The sequence below is a fragment of the Pristiophorus japonicus genome, unplaced genomic scaffold, assembly GCF_044704955.1.
Source record: "Pristiophorus japonicus isolate sPriJap1 unplaced genomic scaffold, sPriJap1.hap1 HAP1_SCAFFOLD_883, whole genome shotgun sequence".
Taxonomy (NCBI): Eukaryota; Metazoa; Chordata; class Chondrichthyes; family Pristiophoridae; genus Pristiophorus; species Pristiophorus japonicus.
The window spans coordinates 92,050-110,926 of record NW_027254806.1 but is presented as its reverse complement, the minus strand read 5'-3'; the positions used below and the strand labels follow the sequence as shown (position 1 = coordinate 110,926).

Here is an 18,877-nt window from a genome sequence, read left to right as displayed (position 1 = left end):
TGGTTCTGGACTTCCCCAACATTGGGAACATTCTTCCTGCATCTAACCTGTCTAACCCCGTCAGAATTTTATATGTTTCTATGAGGTCCCCTCTCATTCTTCTGAACTCCAGTGAATACAAGCCCAGTTGATCCAGTCTTTCTTGATAGGTCAGTCCCGCCATCCCGGGAATCAGTCTGGTGAACCTTCGCTGCACTCCCTCAATAGCAAGAATGTCCTTCCTCAGGTTAGGAGACCAAAACTGTACACAATACTCCAGGTGTGGCCTCACCAATGCCCTGTACAACTGTAGCAACACCTCCCTGCCCCTGTACTCAAATCCCCTTGCTATGAAGGCCAACATGCCATTTGCTTTCTTAACCGCCTGCTGCACCTGCATGCCAACCTTCAATGACTGATGTACCATGACACCCAGGTCTCTTTGCACCTCCCCTTTTCCTAATCTGTCACCATTCAGATAATAGTCTGTCTCTCTGTTTTTACCACCAAAGTGGATAACCTCACATTTATCCACATTATACTTCATCTGCCATGCATTTGCCCACTCACCTAACCTATCCAAGTCGCTCTGCAGCCTCACAGCATCCTCCTCGCAGCTCACACTGCCACCCAACTTAGTGTCATCCGCAAATTTGGAGATACTACATTTAATCCCCTCATCTAAATCATTAATGTACAGTGTAAACAGCTGGGGCCCCAGCACAGAACCTTGCGGTACCCCACTAGTCACTGCCTGCCATTCTGAAAAGTACCCATTTACTCCTACTCTTTGCTTCCTGTCTGACAACCAGTTCTCAATCCATGTCAGTACACTACCCCCAATCCCATGTGCTCTAACTTTGCACATCAATCTCTTGTGTGGGACCTTGTCGAACGCCTTCTGAAAGTCCAAATATACCACATCAACTGGTTCTCCCTTATCCACTCTACTGGAAACATCCTCAAAAAATTCCAGAAGATTTGTCAAGCATGATTTCCCTTTCACAAATCCATGCTGACTTGGACCTATCATGTCACCTCTTTCCAAATGCACTGCTATGACATCCTTAATAATTGATTCCATCATTTTACCCACTACCGATGTCAGGCTGACCGGTCTATAATTCCCTGTTTTCTCTCTCCCTCCTTTTTTAAAAAGTGGGGTTACATTGGCTACCCTCCACTCCATAGGAACTGATCCAGAGTCAATGGAATGTTGGAAAATGACTGTCAACGCATCCACTATTCCCAAGGCCATTTGGATCAGGTACCAGAGGGATCTCTTTCCATGTAAATGTACTGCAGTAAGACTCAACACACTCAGGAAGGGAAAGGGGAAAAGGAGCAGAGAATGTTTTAGTTGGGGTGGGGGCGAGAAAGAGGAAAGGCAAGAGCGAGAACATGATAGATAATTAGTTCACCGAGCAACATTAAATAATAACACTTCCCATGAGGTGTCCAGTAATGCTCAGATTTTATTTATTTTTATCTGCTGCCAGGACTCGGTCATGTTCCTGACCTGTCCGGTCGGTCTTGTAAATTTTTGCAAAGTTGCATCATTATTGAGACACCCTTCTGGTGCAGGGCTCATTAATATTCATCATGGAATGGATAGTTGCGTGATCAATCAACCTGAAATGGAACAGAAAAACAGGAATGTAACCAAAGATGCTCAAAGTGATTGAGATTTTTCCACAAAATATTGTAGGTGGAGGAGGTTAGTCACAGCTGAGCCAGTTCTGTCCTCACCTGATATTCACACCTGCTAAACACTTTACAGCAGGAGGCACTAGATAACAATCAAGAATTTGAACTTACACAACAAGGAGCTGATACAGAGCAGGAAGGTCCCCTGTCCAGATAAATCCATCTAGACCAGGGATTGATCTCAATCAGGGTCAGAGTATTGCTTTCATTGACTTCAATACCCTGGGTTACAGAGTGGTAAAAGTTTTCTGGTGTCTTCATTTCTGAATACTCAGTGATTCCTTGAAGTGCTGAAAACATGGTCACTTTGGAGTAAAGTTTGTTTGATGATGATGTGCCGGACAATGGGAAATTCAAACAGTTACACATCTGTGGTAGACTCAGTATTTGGATACCTGAGCTAGGCAGGCTCACAATATTCCAGGGCAGAGAGATTGACCATTCAGTCTGGCTAAAGGGACAGGGGTCAGATCCCACTTTACAGGGGAGGGGTCGGGTTACACTATAAAGGGGAGGGGTCGGGTTACACTATAAAGGGAAGGGTTCAGGTTACACTATAAAGGGAGGTCAGATTACTTTATACAGGATTGCATTTCTGAATAGATTCTAGCCCATCTGTAATGTTGAATGGGTGATTTGGTACATAGGAAAGAGTTGACCTGTAAATGAAAGTGAGCATTGATCGAGAAATGCAACATTGAGCCTCATTTGTTCAAATGTCAGGGTAGTTTAAGGCTACAACATTTATCAACTTTGGACGCACATCCTCATCAATTGCAATTTGCTATAAGGGCTAGAAATTCGGTATTGCCCCTGTTGGGGTGCTAACTTTTGTGAAACTGGAAGTTTTGCGCCGGGCGCTAATCAATCTCGCTGCCTGCTAAATTCAGTCTCAGTGCTCAAAGAATGCAGGGGAGTGCTAAATCAGGCACTAATGACATAGGTGAGTGGTGTTAGGCTCCAAGCAATAATGAATATGAGGTGTTGTGAAATTGGGAGTGAGCATTGGTGAAGGTGCCTTCCAGCATTTAAAGGGCAGGGTCACTGAAGACAGAAAATGACGGTAACTTATTATAGGATTTATGTCGGGATGGGTAGAGTACTGAGTGGGATGTTTCGAGAATTGGTGTTGGGACCACAGCTGTTTCAGTGGCCTGAATCTGAAATCCAATGCAAAGTGGTCAAGTTAACAAATGATGCCAAACTAGGAGGGGCAGGTCAGAAACTACAGAGTAAACTCGGCAAAATATGAGTGGGTAGAACAATGGTAGATGAAATTTAATGCAGAAAAGGGTACGATACTGTATGGAGGAGGGAAAAATGGGCAACACATGCACTGCATTAATGGTGCTGATATAACTAAGGGCGAAGTTGGAAGCGACTTCGCATTTTTAGACTCGATGCTAAACATGTTCAACCAATGCAGAGCAGCAATCACCAAATCAAATAGGATGTTGAACTCCGTGGCAAAAAGTAGAATACAAAACATGGGAACTAATGATCAAACGGCAGAGCTCTGGTCATACTGCACCATGAGTACTGGATCCAGTGTTGGTCACAGAGGCACAAGGGAGACATTTAACCTTTGGACGCAGAGCAGAGCCACAAGATTAATTTCTAATATCAGAGGTCTGAATTATGATGCAAGCTGGAGACACTTTGGCTCCTCGGCTGAGAAAGGAAGCATCTGATAGGTGATCTTTATAGAGGTGCACATGTTTGTTAAAGAATGTGAAAAGTAAATCCAGAATATCACATGGAACATATGCAATAATTTTGGCAGGAGATCAGCCCTTTACGCTGTTTCTGTCAGGTTTCCTGCCAAAGTTACGATAGGAGATTTGGAGAATCCCAACTACTTTAAATTGCAAACATACTTTGAATCTTTATCCACTAAGTGTTCTTATATCAGAAAGTTCCTCTTTCATCTTGTGATGGACACATGGAATGGACTCCCACATAGAGTAATGGAGGTGAGAACCTTGAAACATGAGAAATAAATGGGTGCTGCAATGATCAGGTAGGATAGGTCAGGATGGATGAATTATGATGGATCGAATGACCTAACACATCCGTAATTATCTTCTGACAGTTGAGTCCACTGTCTGCCCATTTAAAGCCCAACCTCAAAATTGCATCAGGCAGATGTTCCCCTTCCCATTTTCTGCTGCTGGCGACCTGTTCCTCAGGTGAGAAATGGGCGAGTGGCTATTGGAAAACCAACCTTGATGGCATGCATCCTACAATTTTGAGGGAAGGCAGAGGCAGACTAGCATAGGCTGTGACCATAATCTTCCAAATATTCTTTAATATGGAAGCTGTGTTCATGGAGGGTTAATCAAATGGGACTCGTACTGATTTATCTTTATATTAATTTAATTGTGTTCGTAACCTTTAAATTGGAACTGATTTCACTAGCTGTTTGATTTTCCCTTTAATATGGGAGTCATGAAAGTGGCAGGGAACACCCTCTTCTAGATAATTCATCTTCTCACTTCACACGGACACAGGAGAGATAGGGTTAGGTGTCTCTAAAGTTGACCGTGCTTGTATTGATACATAAACGGCTGTCTGCAAAGGCCTACCTGGAAGGCGACATCTGTCAAAAGGAATGTGGGCTAGTGAGAAAAAAACTTAACACATGCACAGGAGTTTGAATGCCTTTGATAGTTTTATAACAGACTTCATCCTAAGAGCAGGAAGTAGAATCCACATGGGTGGAGATAAGAATTAACAAGGGGCAGAAATCACTGGTGGGAGTAGTTTATAGGCCCCCTAACAGTAGCTAAACTGTTCCACAGAGTATTAATCAAGAAATAAGAGGAGCTTGTATCAAAGTTAATGCAATAATCGTGGGGGGACTTTAATCTTCATACAAACTGGACAATCCAATTGACAGAAGTAGTTTGGAGGACAAATTCATGAAATGCATTTGAGACAGTTTCCTAGAAAAAGACATCATGGAACCAACCGGGGAGGAATAGATCTTGTCCTGGGTAATGAGATCGGGTTAATTAATAATTCCTAGTAAGTGATTCTCTGGGGAAGTGTGATCATAATTGAGTTTCAGAATGGAGGGACTGCTATTGATTTCACTTTTATATTAATTTAGTTGTGTTCAGTCCCACAGGGATCTGTGTTGGGGTTTCAACTATTCACTGTATTAATGACTTCGATGATGGAATAGAAAGCCATATATCCAAATAAGCCAATGGCACAAAGATAGGCGGCGTAGGCAGTATAGATGAAAGCATAAAATTACAAAAAGCTATTATGAGATTAAGTGAATGGGCAAAACTGTGGTAAATGGATTTCAATGCGAGGTCATACACTTTGGACCTAAAAAGGATAGAACAGGGTACTTTCTAAATGGTGAAAGGCTAAAAACAGTGGAGTTCCAAAGAGACTTGGGGGTCCAGGTACATAGATCATTAAAATGTCATGAATAGGTGCAGAAAATAATCAAAAAGGCTTTTATATTTAGAGGACCAGAATACAAGGGATAGAAGTTATTCCAAAGCTGGACAAAGCCCTGGTTAGACCACACCTGGGGCACTGAGCAATTCTGGGCACCACACCTTAGGAAGGATATATTGGCCTTGGAGGGAGTGCAGAGTAGGTTTAGCATAATGATACCCGGACTCCAGGGGTTAAATTATGAGGAGAAATGACTCAAATTGGGGTTGTATTCTTGGAATTTAGAAGATTAAGGAGTCATTTAATCGAAGTTTTTAATATATTAAGGGGAACAGGTCGGGTAGACAGAGAGAAACTGTTTGGGTGGGGGGTCTAGGGCTAGAAATTTGGGAGCACCTGTTTGGAGTGCTAACTTTTGAAATCATGAAAAATGAACGGCAGGCGCTAATGATTCTCAGCTTCCAGTAAATTGGCTGTTAGTGCTCCAGGAAAAAACTGGAACACTCATGAGCTCAGGAGGGCGTTATAGCAGAGCGATAATGAATTTCAGTGCAATGCAATTGGCAATTCATACTGGCTCCTTCCGGCTCTTAAAGGGGAGGTTGCATCATTGTGCAGATCTTCATTATCAGCATTGCTGGCTGTGAAGGCGACCTGCACCAACTCAATGCCCTGATCGCAATGGCTGATCCCACGCCCAGGGAGAGAGTTTGTCGTTTCACCAACCAGATATTGGAGGCATTGATTACGGGAGTGGAACGAAGGAGGGTAGTGCTGTTCTCGGCCACTGGAGGGAGGCCATTGCCCCAGGTCTTCAGAGCAATGTGGAGGGAAGTGGCCAGGGGGTCTTGACCAGTCAGGGCGTACGCAGCCTGACACAGTGCCGGAAGAAATTTAACAGCCTCACTCGCGTGGTCAAAGTGAGCATGTGCTTCAACAGGTCCTACATTCAAGCATCTGAACCTCAGTCTGTACTCACTGTACAAAGCACCACACTCTCCCCACCACTCACCCACCAAGCATCTGTACCTACTTAAACTCACATCCACATCTCACGCCTTGCTTACAATTAGTTATTCAACAATGGCAGGCATATCTCCCAAACACATAGCTGAACTCTGACTTGCGCACATTCGTTTCTCTTTCAGGCCAAGGTAGCCCACGGCAGGAGGGAGCAGCAGAGAGCAAGTGGGGGTGATGCGCAGCTCCAGCAACTTACAGACCTCAAGGAGCGAGTACTGCAACTCATTGAGTAGCAGGGGATGGGTGGCCGTCGGCAACATCTACTCCATTGGAGGTAACAATGGTATCTTCATCCTCTCCTCCTCATCCCACTTCCCCCTCACGCCACCATCCTTTCTCACTTTCCACCTCCTGAGAATGCATTCCTTGCTCCAATCCTGCCCTCACGCGAGTCGTGTGCCTTTATGCTGTCAAATAATCAGCAACCAGCTGAGCAGCCTGTTCCTGAGGAGAAGAGGAGGACAAGCAAAGCACTGGGTCACTGCATCTCACCCGCAGGCACCACCTGAGATACTGGCACTACGCGATCTTTAGAGGCAAGTTTAGTAGTGGGGTCTACACTGGGTGATGCACCGAGGACTTATGGGCTGCAGCAAGGTCAAGGGGAAAGGGTAGCTTGGGAGCCAGCTCCCCGGAAGGAGAGTTCGCACATGAGTTCTGCTGCACAGGTCTCAGATGAGGGCCTCGATGGGGAAGCATTCACAAGAAGGGTGATGGGCATGCACTCCAAAATGTTCGGTCCAATGGCTTGGGTGTCGGAGAGCCTCTTGGCAAAGGTGAGGAGTGTGGAGGAGTCTGCCTCTAACATTGCACAGAGCTCTGCCATGGAGCCCATCATTTCTACTCTGCAGAGGATGGTGGACTCCCAGAGAGACCGTGCGGATCCAGACCTCGTGACGCATGTCATGGGCGATGTGGCAGCTTCCACTGCATCACAGACAGAAGTGACGCAAAGTCTTAATGCTGTAGGGATGCTGAGGTGCTGTCCCGGGGGTGTGGCAGTGGGTCAGTGGAGCAGGAACTTGTTGTCCTCTTTCAGGATGACAGCATTCATGAGCCTGCCACTCTACCATTGCACTTGTTGCTGCCTCTCATCCAGACTGAAACCGCCCATCACATGTTGCGGTCTACAGCCGCACCTTCTCGGCCCAGAACTAGTCAAGGGCATCCTGCAAGGTTATTTGTAGTCTCTGGCAACAACAGTCAGCAGCCTACACTCCACTCACCCGAAACCATGTGATCTCCTGGGAGACCCCAAAAAACATGAAAAACCCAGGCCAATTTTGGAAAAAAAAATCTGGGAAATTATTCTCCGACCCATCGAGGCGATCGAAACTAGTCCAGGAGATCACTCTGGCCTTTAATTCCCTGCATGGGAAAGGAAACCTGCTGATAACCATTTACCGCCCTCCCTTAGCTAATGAATCAGTATCCTCCATGTTGAACACCACTTGGAAGAAGCACTGAGGGTAGCAAGGGCACAGAATTTACTCTGGGTAGGGGACTTCAATGCCCTTCATCAAGAGTGGCTTGGTAGCACCACTACTGACCTACTGCCCGAGTCCTGAAGGACACAGCTGCCAGACTGGGCCTGCAACAAGTGGTAACATAGAAACATAGAAACATCGAAAATAGGTGCAGGAGTAGGCCATTTGGCCCTTCTAGCCTGCACGGCCATTCAATGAGTTCATGGCTGAACATGCAACTTCAGTACCCCATTCCTGCTTTCTCACCATACCCCTTGATTCCTCTATTAGTAAGGACTTCATCTAACTCCTTTTTGAATATATTTAGTGAATTGGCCTCAACAACTTTCTGTGGTAGAGAATTCCACAGGTTCACCACTCTCTGGGTGAAGAAATTCCTCCTCATCTCGGTCCTAAATGGCTTACCCCTTATCCTTAGACTGTGTCACCTGGTTCTGGACTTCCCCAACATTGGGAACATTCTTCCTGCATCTAACCTGTCTAACCCCGTCAGAATTTTAAACGTTCCTATGAGGTCCCCTCTCATTCTTCTGAACTCCAGTGAATACAAGCCCAGTTGATCCAGTCTTTTTTGATAGGTCAGTCCCGCCATCCCGGGAATCAGTCTGGTGAACCTTCGCTGCACTCCCTCAATAGCAAGAATGTCCTTCCTCAGGTTAGGAGACCCAACATGAGGAAAAAACCTACTTGACCTGGTCCTCATCAGTCTACCTGTCGCAGATGCATCTGTCTGTCCATGACAGCATTGGTAGCAGTGATCACCGCACAATCCTTGTGGAGACGAAGTTCTGTCTTCACACAGAAGACCCCCTCCATCGTGTTGTGTGGCATTACCTCCGTGCTAAATGGTATAGATTCAGAACAGATCTAGCAGCTCAAAACTGGGCATCCATGAGGCACTGTGTGCCATCAGCAGCAGCAGAAATGTATTCCACCATAATCTGTAACCTCATGACCCGGCATATCCCTCAATCTACCATTACCATTGAACCAGGGTTGGTCCCTTGGATTGATGAGGAGTGCAGAAGAACATATCAGGAGCAGCACCAGGCATATCTAAAAATGAGGTACCTACCTGGGGAAGCTGCAACACAGGACTACATGCATGCTAAACAGCGGAAGCAGCATGCTATAGACAGAGCTAAGCAATCCCACAATCAACGGATCAGATCAAAGCTCTACAGTCCTGCCACTTCCAGTCGTGAATGGTGGTGGACAATAAACAACTAATGAGAGGAGGAGGAATATCCTCATCCTCAATGATGGAGCCCAGCACGCAAATGCAAAAGATAAGGCTGAAGCCATCTTCAGCCAGATGTCCAAGTGGATGATACATTTTGGCCTCCTCCTGAGGTCCCCACCATTACACAAGTCAGTTTTCAGCCAATTCGATTCACTGCACCTGATATCAAGAAACAGCTGAGCGCACTGGATACAGCAAAGGTTATGAGCCCCGACAACATCCCGGCTGTGTGCTGAAGACTTGTGCTCCACAACTAGCCGTGTCTCTAGCCAAGCTGTTCCATACAGCTACAGCACTGGCATCCTGTCCACAAAAAGCAGGACAAATCCAATTCGGCCAATTACCACCCCATCAGTCTCCTCTTAATCATCAGCAAAGTGATGGAAGGTGTCATTGACAGTGCTATCAAGTGGCACTTGCCAATAACCTGCTCACCGATCCTCAGTTTGGGTTTGGCCAGGATCACTCGGCTCCAGACCTCATTACAGCTTTGGTCCAAACATGGACAAAAGAGCTGAATTCCAGAGATGAGGAGAGAGTGACTGCCCTTGACATCAAGGCAGTATTTGACCAAATGTGCCATCAAAGAGTCCCAGTAAAATTGAATTCAATAAGAATCAGGGGGAAAACTCTCCACTGGCTGGAGTCATACCTAGGTTGTGGTGGCTGGAGGCCAATCATCTCAACCCCATGACATCGCTGCAGGAGTTCCTCAGGGCAGTGTCCTAGGCCCAACCATCTTCAGCTGCTTCATCAATGACCTTCCCTCCATCATAAGGTCAGAAGTGGGGATGTTCGCTGATGATTGCAGTGTTCAGTGCCATTCACAACTCCTCAGAAAATGAAGCAATCCATCGCTGCATGCAGCAAGACTCAGGCTTGGGCTGATAAGTGGCAAGTAACATTCGCACCACACAAGTGCCAGGCAATGACTATCTCCAACAAGCGAGAGTCTAACCACCTTCCCTTGATATTCAACGGCATTACCATCACTGAATCCCCCACCATCAACATCCTGTGGGTCACCATTAACCAGAAACCTCACTGGACCAGCCACATAAATACTGTGGCTACGAGTAGGTCAGAGGCTGGGTATTCTGCGGCGAGTGTCTCACCTGACTCCCCAAATCCTTTCCACCATCTACAAGGCACAAGTCAGGAGTGTGATGGAATACTCTCCACTTACTTGGATGAGTGCAGCTCCAAGACCACTCAAGAAGCTCAACACCATCCAGGACAAAGCAGCCCGCTTGATCGGCTCCCCATCCACCACCTTAAACATCCACTCCCTCCATCACCGGTGCACTGTGGCTGCAGTGTGTACCATCTACAAGATGCTCTGCAGCATCTCCTTCTTCAGCAGCACCTCCCAAACCTGCAAGCTCTACCACCTGGAAGGACAAGGGCAGCAGGCGCATGTGAGCACCATCACCTGTAAGATCCTCTCCAAGTTATACACCATCATGACTTGGAAATATATCGCTGTTCTCTCATTGTCGTTGGGTCAAAATTCTGAACTCTCTTCCTAACAACACTGTGGGAGTACCTTCACCACAAGGACTGCAACGGTTCAAGAAGGCGGCTCACCACCACTTTCTCAAGGGTAATTGGGGATAGGTAATCAATGCTGGCCTTGTCAGCAACGCCCATATCCCAGAATGAATCATTTTACAAAGCACCTATCTTCTGTAAGGTGTGATCTCCGCCACAGCCAGAAACAAATCCAGCTTTTGCTTGAAGGAATTCAGTGAGTCTGCATCCACCACATGAAACGGTAGCTCGTTCCAGAGGTCTACTATTCTCTGGGAATGCACTCGAATGCCCAAATCTTTCTATCTCCACCATCTTTAATGCCTTTTCCTGGAGGATGTATGAATGTTGAGCATTTGCCCTGCCCACATGCATAACACTGTATTTATCTAAGTTATACCACCATTTTCCAGTCTTAAGATCTGCCTGAAGCAGACGAGCATCTTCTACAGTTCTAACACTTGCACAGATCTTGGTATCATTTGCAAATTGTGCCTGCCCCCAACCCCTACATCCAGATCATTAATAAAAATAGTAAAAAGCAACGGTCCTAACACTGATCCCTGGGGGTCACCAGTGGTGACCGATCTCCAAACAGATCCAAGTCCATCTATAACTACTTTTTGTCAATGTCCTGCCAGCCAGTTCTGAATACAACTCAATATATTTCCAGTAATATCAGAGGCACCGATCTGAAAGGGAAGCCTCTTATGCAATACCTTATCAAAATGTCACCGATCCTTGCAGCCCGTGTTCCCCGATGCAGGGCTCTTCGATGTCTATTTTTTTCCTCGTTGCTCATTGCCGTCGGATTGAGTTGGAGCCGAGTCATACAGGCCAGCTGCAACGTCGGGACCCAGGAGTGAGGTCGGGAGCAGCCAGGTCGGGACCCAGGGGCGAGGTCGCGAGGAACAGCGAGGTCGGGAGGGAGGGGCGGCAAGGTCGGGGCCCAGGAGCGAGGTTGGGAGGAACACCGAGGACGGGAGGAGGAGCGAAGTCGGGACCCAGGAGCGGGGTCCGGGAGAGGTGCAGTGAGTTCGAAGCCCAGCAGCGACATTGGGATCCAGGAGTGGGACAGGGTGGACCAGCAGCGAGGTCGGGGCCCAGGGAAAGTGCAGCACGGGCCAACAGCGAAGTCAGGAGGCCTACACTGCATTCTCTGAAACCCAGGGAGAGAGGACCTGTGGGAAGGACGGAGGGGGATAGTAGGAATGTGTGTGTGTGCTAAGCCCATGCAGTGGAGCCTGGTCTCCAATCATCTTGGATCCCTTCATGAGGTTGTTAAACTTCTTGTGACATTGGGTCGCAGTTCGCGGCTCCATGTCTCTAGCAGAGACGTCCTGTGCCACCTCCCTCCAAAGCCTCCGAAAAACTCTTGGCACAAGCCTCCTTCCTCCATTAAAGGGGAGGGCTGCTGCACACTCTGCACGGCCTTTTGGTGACCTCCACTGGGCCACCAGAGCATCATGAGACCGGGCCAGCGGCCTGGCACCCAAGACAGAGTGCGGGGCTGCACGATGGTGCCCTGGATCATGATAGGGCCGCCATGGTCAAGCCCACCCAAGAGTCGGCTGACAAACAAAGATTGCAGCACGGGTGCTGCAGGCCTACCCTTTAAAGAACGTCCCGACAGTGACTGACCGCCAACCTTGTGACCGGCAATTTCCACCACGGGGCGTTAAGGGGTTGGTGTGGAGAAGGGTCACCATGCATGGCAATGATGTCATCGCCGGCTGCGTGGCGACCCAGGGCGTGAATCATGGGGCGCGGCACTGCTGGGTCATCGCCTCCGGAAGTGCCCCCCTCACCCGGGCAAAAACTGCCTTGCCCCTGGAGGCACGAACAGGGCTAGAAAAAGAGGCAATTATGCCCCCCAAATCTCTCTCCAGCTGTTAAATTCTCACTGATAAAAATAGCAACCACATCTCCCCTTTGACCTACCCTATCCTTTCTGAAAGCCTTGTAGCCCTTTAGGTAAAGTTCTGTCCCATCACTGCAAAGTCCTTACACAATACCACAAATCCACACGAGGCACATTCTATGGACAAGGCCACTCCATGACCTGAACCTTTATTCACAGGACCGAGAAGTGATGACCCTGCGTGGGACCTCTCTTTATATACCTGGGTGACCAGGTGAGGATTGTCTCTCACAAGTTCACCCCTGTGGTCAAGGTGTGCATTTCTTACGTATATACAGTATTGCAGTGTTGTTACATAAAGGTTACATACATGACATCACCTTCACCTCAACATCTTATTGGGATCATAGGTTAAGTCTCTCGGGTGGTCTGTGCTCTCTCGTGGAGCGCCGCAGTTGGGGCTTTGGTTGTTGAGCCTTGGTATGCGTATCTGTCACCTGTGGTGATTCCGGCCTGTCCGGGCTGACCGCAGGGACTGTGCATGCTGCTGAATGTTCTTGTTGCTCGTTCACTGGCGGTGGTGTGAATTCCATCTCATGATCTTCCTCAGGTTCCTCAGTGTCTATGCTGAACCTTTTTTTTACTTGGTCCAGATGCTTGCGGAATATCTGCCCACTGTTACGTTTAACCACTGTGACCCTATTCCCCTCTTTGTCTATTACAGTACCCTCAAGCCATTTGGGCCCCAAAGCATGATTGAGAACAAATACAGGGTCATCAATTTCTAGACATCTCCCCCTTGAATTTCGGTTATGGTACTCGTTTTGGGACTGGCGCTTGCTCTCAACAGTGTCGGACAGGACTGAATGAATGAGGGACAGCCGAGTTTTGAGTGTTCATTTCATGAGTAACTCCGTGGGCGGGACCCCCGTGAGTGAGTGCGGTCGGGACCTATAGGCCAGCAGGAGGCGCGATAGGCGGCATTGGAGGGAGTGTCCTTGAATCCGGAGTATGCCTTGTTTTATGATTTGGACCGCACGTTCCACGTGGCCATTGGAGGCCGGCTTGAACGGTGCTGTCCTAACATGATTAATGCCATTGCCCGACATGAACTCCCGGAATTCGTAGTTTGTGAAACATGGGCCATTATCGCTAACAAGCATGTCCGGCAAGCCGTGGGTCGCAAAGACCGCGAGCAGACTCTCCACGGTGGTGGATGTCATGCACGAATTCAAAATGATGCACTCGATCCATTTCGAGTGCGCATCAACCACAATGAGAAACATTTTTCCCATGAACGGGCCCACATAGTCTACGTGAATACGTGACCATGGCCTGGTGGGCCAGGGCCACGGGCTGAGCGGGGCCTCCCTGGGGGCATTACCTAGCTGGGCACTCGTCGTGCACCTACGAACACAGTGTTCCAGGTCTGAATCAATTCCCGGCCACCACACATGTGACAGGGCAATGGCCTTCATCAGCACGATGCCTGGGTGCTCGCTGTGGAGTTCCCTGATGAATGCTTCCCTGCCCCTCTGGGACATGACTACCCGGCTGCCCCAGAGTAGGCAGTCGGCTTGGATGGAGAGCTCATCCATCCGTCTGTGAAACGGTCTGACCTCTTCAGGGCATGCTCCGTGTGCGGGCACCCAATCCCCAATCAGGACACATTTCTTAATCAAGGATAGGAGGGGATCTCTGTTGGTCCAGATTTTGATCTGGCGGGCTGTGATGGAGGAGCCTGTGCTGTCAAAGGCATCGACACCCATGACAATCTCAGCGCTTTGCTCCGCTGCCCCCTCAGTGGACAGTGGAAGCCTGCTGAGCGCGTCAGCGCAGTTTTCAGTGCCAGGCCGGTGCCGAATGGTGTAGTCATACGCAGCGAGCGTGAGAACCCATCGCTGTATGCGAGCTGACGCATTGGCATTGACAGCCTTGCTGTCTAACAGCAGGGATGTTAACGGCTTGTGGTCCGTTTCTAATTCAAACCTCCTGCCAAAAAGGTACTGATGCATCTTTTTCACCCCATAGACACATGCGAGTGCTTCCTTCTCAACCATCCCATATCCCTGTTCAGCTTGAGAGAGTGACCTGGAGGCATAAGCCACAGGTTATAGTTGGCCCTCAGCGTTACCCTGCTGCAACACGCACCCAACCCCATAGGACGATGCATTACATGTCTGAACCAATTTCTTACGGGGGTCGTACAGGGTCAACAACTTATTTGAACAAAGTAGGTTCCGCGCTGGATTGAAAGCCCGTTCCTGACAGCCCCCCCACAACCAATCACAACCCTTACGCAGGAGCACGTGCAGTGACTCCAACAATGTGCTTAAGTTCAGTCCCGAAATAGTTCAAGAGTCCCAGAAATGAACGCAACTCCGATGTGTTGCAGGGCCTGGGCGCTCGTTAAATCGCCTCCGTTTTGGATTCGGTAGACCGAATCCTATCTGCAACAACCCTCCTGCCCAGAAACTCAACCTCGGGAGCCAAAAACACACACTTAGACTTTTGAGTCGCAGGCCTACCCGGTCCAGTCGGCGTAGCACCTCCTCCAGGTTGTGGAGGTGTTCCTCGGTGTCACGACCCATGATGAGGATGCCGTCCTGAAATACAATCATTCCGGGAATGGGTTTGAGCAGGATTTCCATGTTTCTTTGAAAAATCACGGCCGCTGATCGAATGCCAAACGGACACCTGTTGTAAACAAACAGTCCCTTGTGTGTGGTGACGGTGGTCAGTAGTTTAGATTCATCGGCCAGTTCTTGGGTCATGTAGGCTGAAGTGAGGTCCAACTTGGTGAACAACTTGCCGCCTGCCAGCGTGGCAAAAAGGTCCTCTGCTCTCGGGAGCGGGTATTGGTCTTGTAGGGACACCCAGTTGATAGTGGCCTTGTAGTCGCCACAGATTCTGACCAAGCCATCCGCTTTTAGGACAGGAACGATGGGGCTCGCCCAGTAGCTGAATTCAATGGGCAAGATGATGCCCTCTCTCAGCAACCGGTCCAACTCACTCTCAGTTTTCTCCCGCATCACATACGGCACAGCTCTGGCTTTGTGGTGCACTGGTCTAGCGTCCGGGGTGATGCGTATCACTACTTTGGTACCTTTGAACGTCCCGATGCCAGGTTGAAATAGTGACTCAAATTGCTGTTAGACCTGTGAGCATGAACTTTGCTCCACAGATGACATGGCGTGCACATCCCCCCATTTCCAGTTCATTTCAGCTAACCAGCTCCTCCCCAACATTGCGGGACCATTGCCCGGGACAATCCAAAGCGGCAGCCAGTTCACCGATCCATTGTGTGTGACCCCCAACATTGCACTGCCTAGCACTGGAATGATTTCTTTGGTGTACATCTGTAATTGCATCTCAATGCGATCTAGTTTGGGTCTGCTGGCTTTGAGTGGCCGCAGCTTTTCGAATTGTTGACCACTCATGAGTGACTGGCTGGCCCCCATGTCCCGCTTCATGCGTACAGGGATGCCGTTTAATAGGACTTTCATCATCATAGGTCGTGTTTTGGTATATGAGCTGCGAATGTTTGCCACATGAACCCGCTGAACTTCAGTGTCCATTGATTTGCCCCAAGTGTCATCCTGCCTCGCAGACCCCTCATCTGGTTCATCCGCCTCGTATATTAGACTGGTCACAGGCTTTCTGCACATTCTGGTTAAATGGCCACTGAGGTTACAATTTCTGCAGACGAACTGTTGAAACCTGCACGTCCTGGCAGCATGTCTGCCCCCACAGCTCCAGCATGAACTGAGATTCCCATTGTTGTGAACAAAAGAGCTGTTGCAAGGCATTCCTCACTGATTGTCCCTGTGACTGCTCTTGAGCACCCTGTTAGTTGGGTGTCAATGGCCCCATCCCAGGCAGCATTGTCCACTGGGGGGGAGGGGGGAGTAAATGTCCGTTCAGCCAGCCATTGTCTCTGTTGGAGACTTACTCTTGGGTCTATTGCTGCCTGGGGTGTGTCAAACTGCCCTTGCCTGCCTGCGGGGCTCTGTGTTGCATTTATGATATTGACTCCCTGATCCAGCGCCACGTTGGAGGCAGAATTGCGCGCGTATATTATCTTGGTTTCCTCCTACCCCGCCATAAAAGTCTGAGCCATCAATGACGCCGCTTCCAAGGTCAAGTCCTTGGTCTTAATTAGCTTTCTGAAAATCCCAGCATGACCGATGCCCTCAATAAAGAAATCCCTTAACATCTCCCCCCTGCAGGCATCTGTGAACTTACAGAGGCTGGCCAAGTGCCAGAGGTCTGCAACAAAATCCGGTATGCTCTGTCCTTCCCGACGTCGGTGGGTATAGAATCTGTGTTGGGCCATGTGTACGCTGCTCGCCGGTTTGAGGTGCTCACCGATTAGTTTGCTGAGCTCTTCAAAGGTTTTGTCCGCCAGCTTCTCGGGTGCCAGCAGGTCTTTCATGAGCGCGTAAGTCTTAGGTCCACAGCTGGTCAGCAGATGAGCCCTTCGCTTGTCGGCCGCTGCGTCTCTCAGCCAGTCCTTCGTGACAAAACTCTGCTGGAGCCTCTCAATGAAATCGCCCCAGTCCTCACCAACACAGTACCATTCATCTGGGCTGCTGCTGGCCATTCTCGTGGGTTGTTGATTCCCGTTTCTCGTCGCCAATGTAAAGTCCTTACACAATACCACAAATCCACATGAGGCACATTCTATGGACAAGGTCACTCCATAACCTGAACCTTTATTCACAGGACTAAGAAGTGATGACCCTGCCTTTATATACCTGGATGACCAGGTGAGGAGTGTCTCCCACAAGTTCACCCCCTGTGGTCAAGGTGTGCAATTCTTACATATATACAGTATTGCAGTGTTGTAACATAAAGGTTACAGACATGACAATCACTTTCAACTAGCCATGTCTCAGAAATACACAATATGTCTAGATTCTCCAAAACAGCATAGGATTGCAATTCTAACAATTTGCTTCTAACATTCCTTGTATTTACATAAAACCAATTTAAAGATTTCCCATCAAATTTCTGAAAGTTATTAATTCTGGTTTGCTTCCTACCTGGTTCATCATCATGCTTAGCATCGGGCTAGACTTAGTCTTCGATCGCTAGGGCCCAAAACATGGGTGATGTTCCAGCCTGAGCAATGTTTCAGCCTTCGGGGGGATCGTGACTTTCGGCTTTTTTTGGGAGGCGATAGCCCAGCGATGTGAAATGGGCCCTAGCGATGTGGCAGGCAAGGCTTCCCTAGCAACGGCCTTCTGCACATGCGTTTTTTTTTGGTAAGCAGGTTTCCCCGTATTTCGCGAGGTCAGGGGTCATCCACACATGCACAGAAGGTAAAGGGAGAGGTAGAGAGAGAGGATAGAGAGTGATACGTCCTTACTATACAGTATAAATTCACACGAGGCCCAGGCTTGAGAGAAGGTCAGTCTGTGACCTGTCCTTTATTCCTTAGCACTCAAGTGCAGGAAGTGGGTGGAGCTTCCCTTTTTATACCTGAAGGTCCAGGTTAGGAGTGTCTCCCACAAGTTCACCACCTAGTGGTCAGTGTTCTCACAGTGTACAACTTAGGTCAGATTATACATGGGTTACATTGCTGGTTGAATACGTGACATCATCTCCCCCCCCCCAAAGTCTTATTGGGGTCACAGGTTGAGTCTCTCTGGTGGTTTACGCTACCTTGTAGAGCGCCTGAGTTGGGGCTCCGGTTGTTGGGCGCTGGCCTGAGTGTCTGCTGTTTGCGCTGCCTCAGGCCTGTTCGGACTGCCCACAGTGACTGGGCTCTCCTCTCTTTGGTCCCTGTGTTCGGTCACTTGTGGAGGAGTGAACTCTACATCGTGTTCTTCCTCTGCTTCTTCTCTGGTTGCTGAACCTCCTTTTAGTTTGATCCACATGTTTGCGGCAGATTTGTCCATTGGTAAGTTTAACTACCAGAATCCTATTTCTCTCTTTGGCAATCACAGTGTCTGCGAGCCATTTGGGCCCTGCAGCATAGTTGAGGATAAAAACAGGGTCATTTACATCAATACATCACGCCCTCACATTCCTGTCATGGTAGTCATATTGTGACTGCCGCCTGCTCTCGACAATTTCTTTCATGGTGGGGTGTATAAGGGATAACCGGGTTTTGAGCTTCTTTTTCATTAGTAGCTCTGCGGGTGGAACCCTTGTGAGCAAGTGTGGTCGGGATCTGTAGGCCAACAGGAGGCGTGATAAGCGGATTTGTTGGGAACCCCCTTGGATTCTGAGCATCCCCTGTTTGATTACCTGCACTGCTCGTTCTGCCTGGCCGTTTGAGGCCGGCTTGAACGGTGCCGTTCTGACATGGTTAATTCCATTGCCTGCCATGGAATTCAGTGCTTGTGAAGCACGGACCATTGTTGCTGACCAAGATGTCCGGTAGACCGTGGGCGGCGAACATTGCCCGTAGACTTTCGACCGTGGCAGAGGATGTGCTTGAATTTAAAATGTCACACTCGATCCATTTGGAGTAGGCATCTACTGCAACCAAAAACATTTTTCCCATGAAAGGACCTGCGTAGTCCACATGGATACGTGACCAAGGCTTGGCGGGCCATGGTCAGCAACCATGGGGGGCTTCCCTGGGCGCATTGCCCAGCTGAGCACACGTGTTGCACCTGC

General features: G+C 48.7%; 1 long non-coding RNA gene across 1 annotated transcript; it reads right to left on the bottom strand.

Moving 5' to 3' along the window:
- Window positions 1-1,436: 1,436 nt before the first annotated feature.
- On the bottom strand, window positions 1,437-11,552 carry LOC139257604 (uncharacterized). Its single transcript, XR_011592310.1, has 2 exons — window positions 11,106-11,552; window positions 1,437-1,611 (listed from the first exon to the last, which is right to left on the bottom strand). It is a non-coding gene; the product is annotated as an uncharacterized lncRNA (long non-coding RNA).
- Between the last annotated feature and the right edge of the window lie 7,325 nt (window positions 11,553-18,877).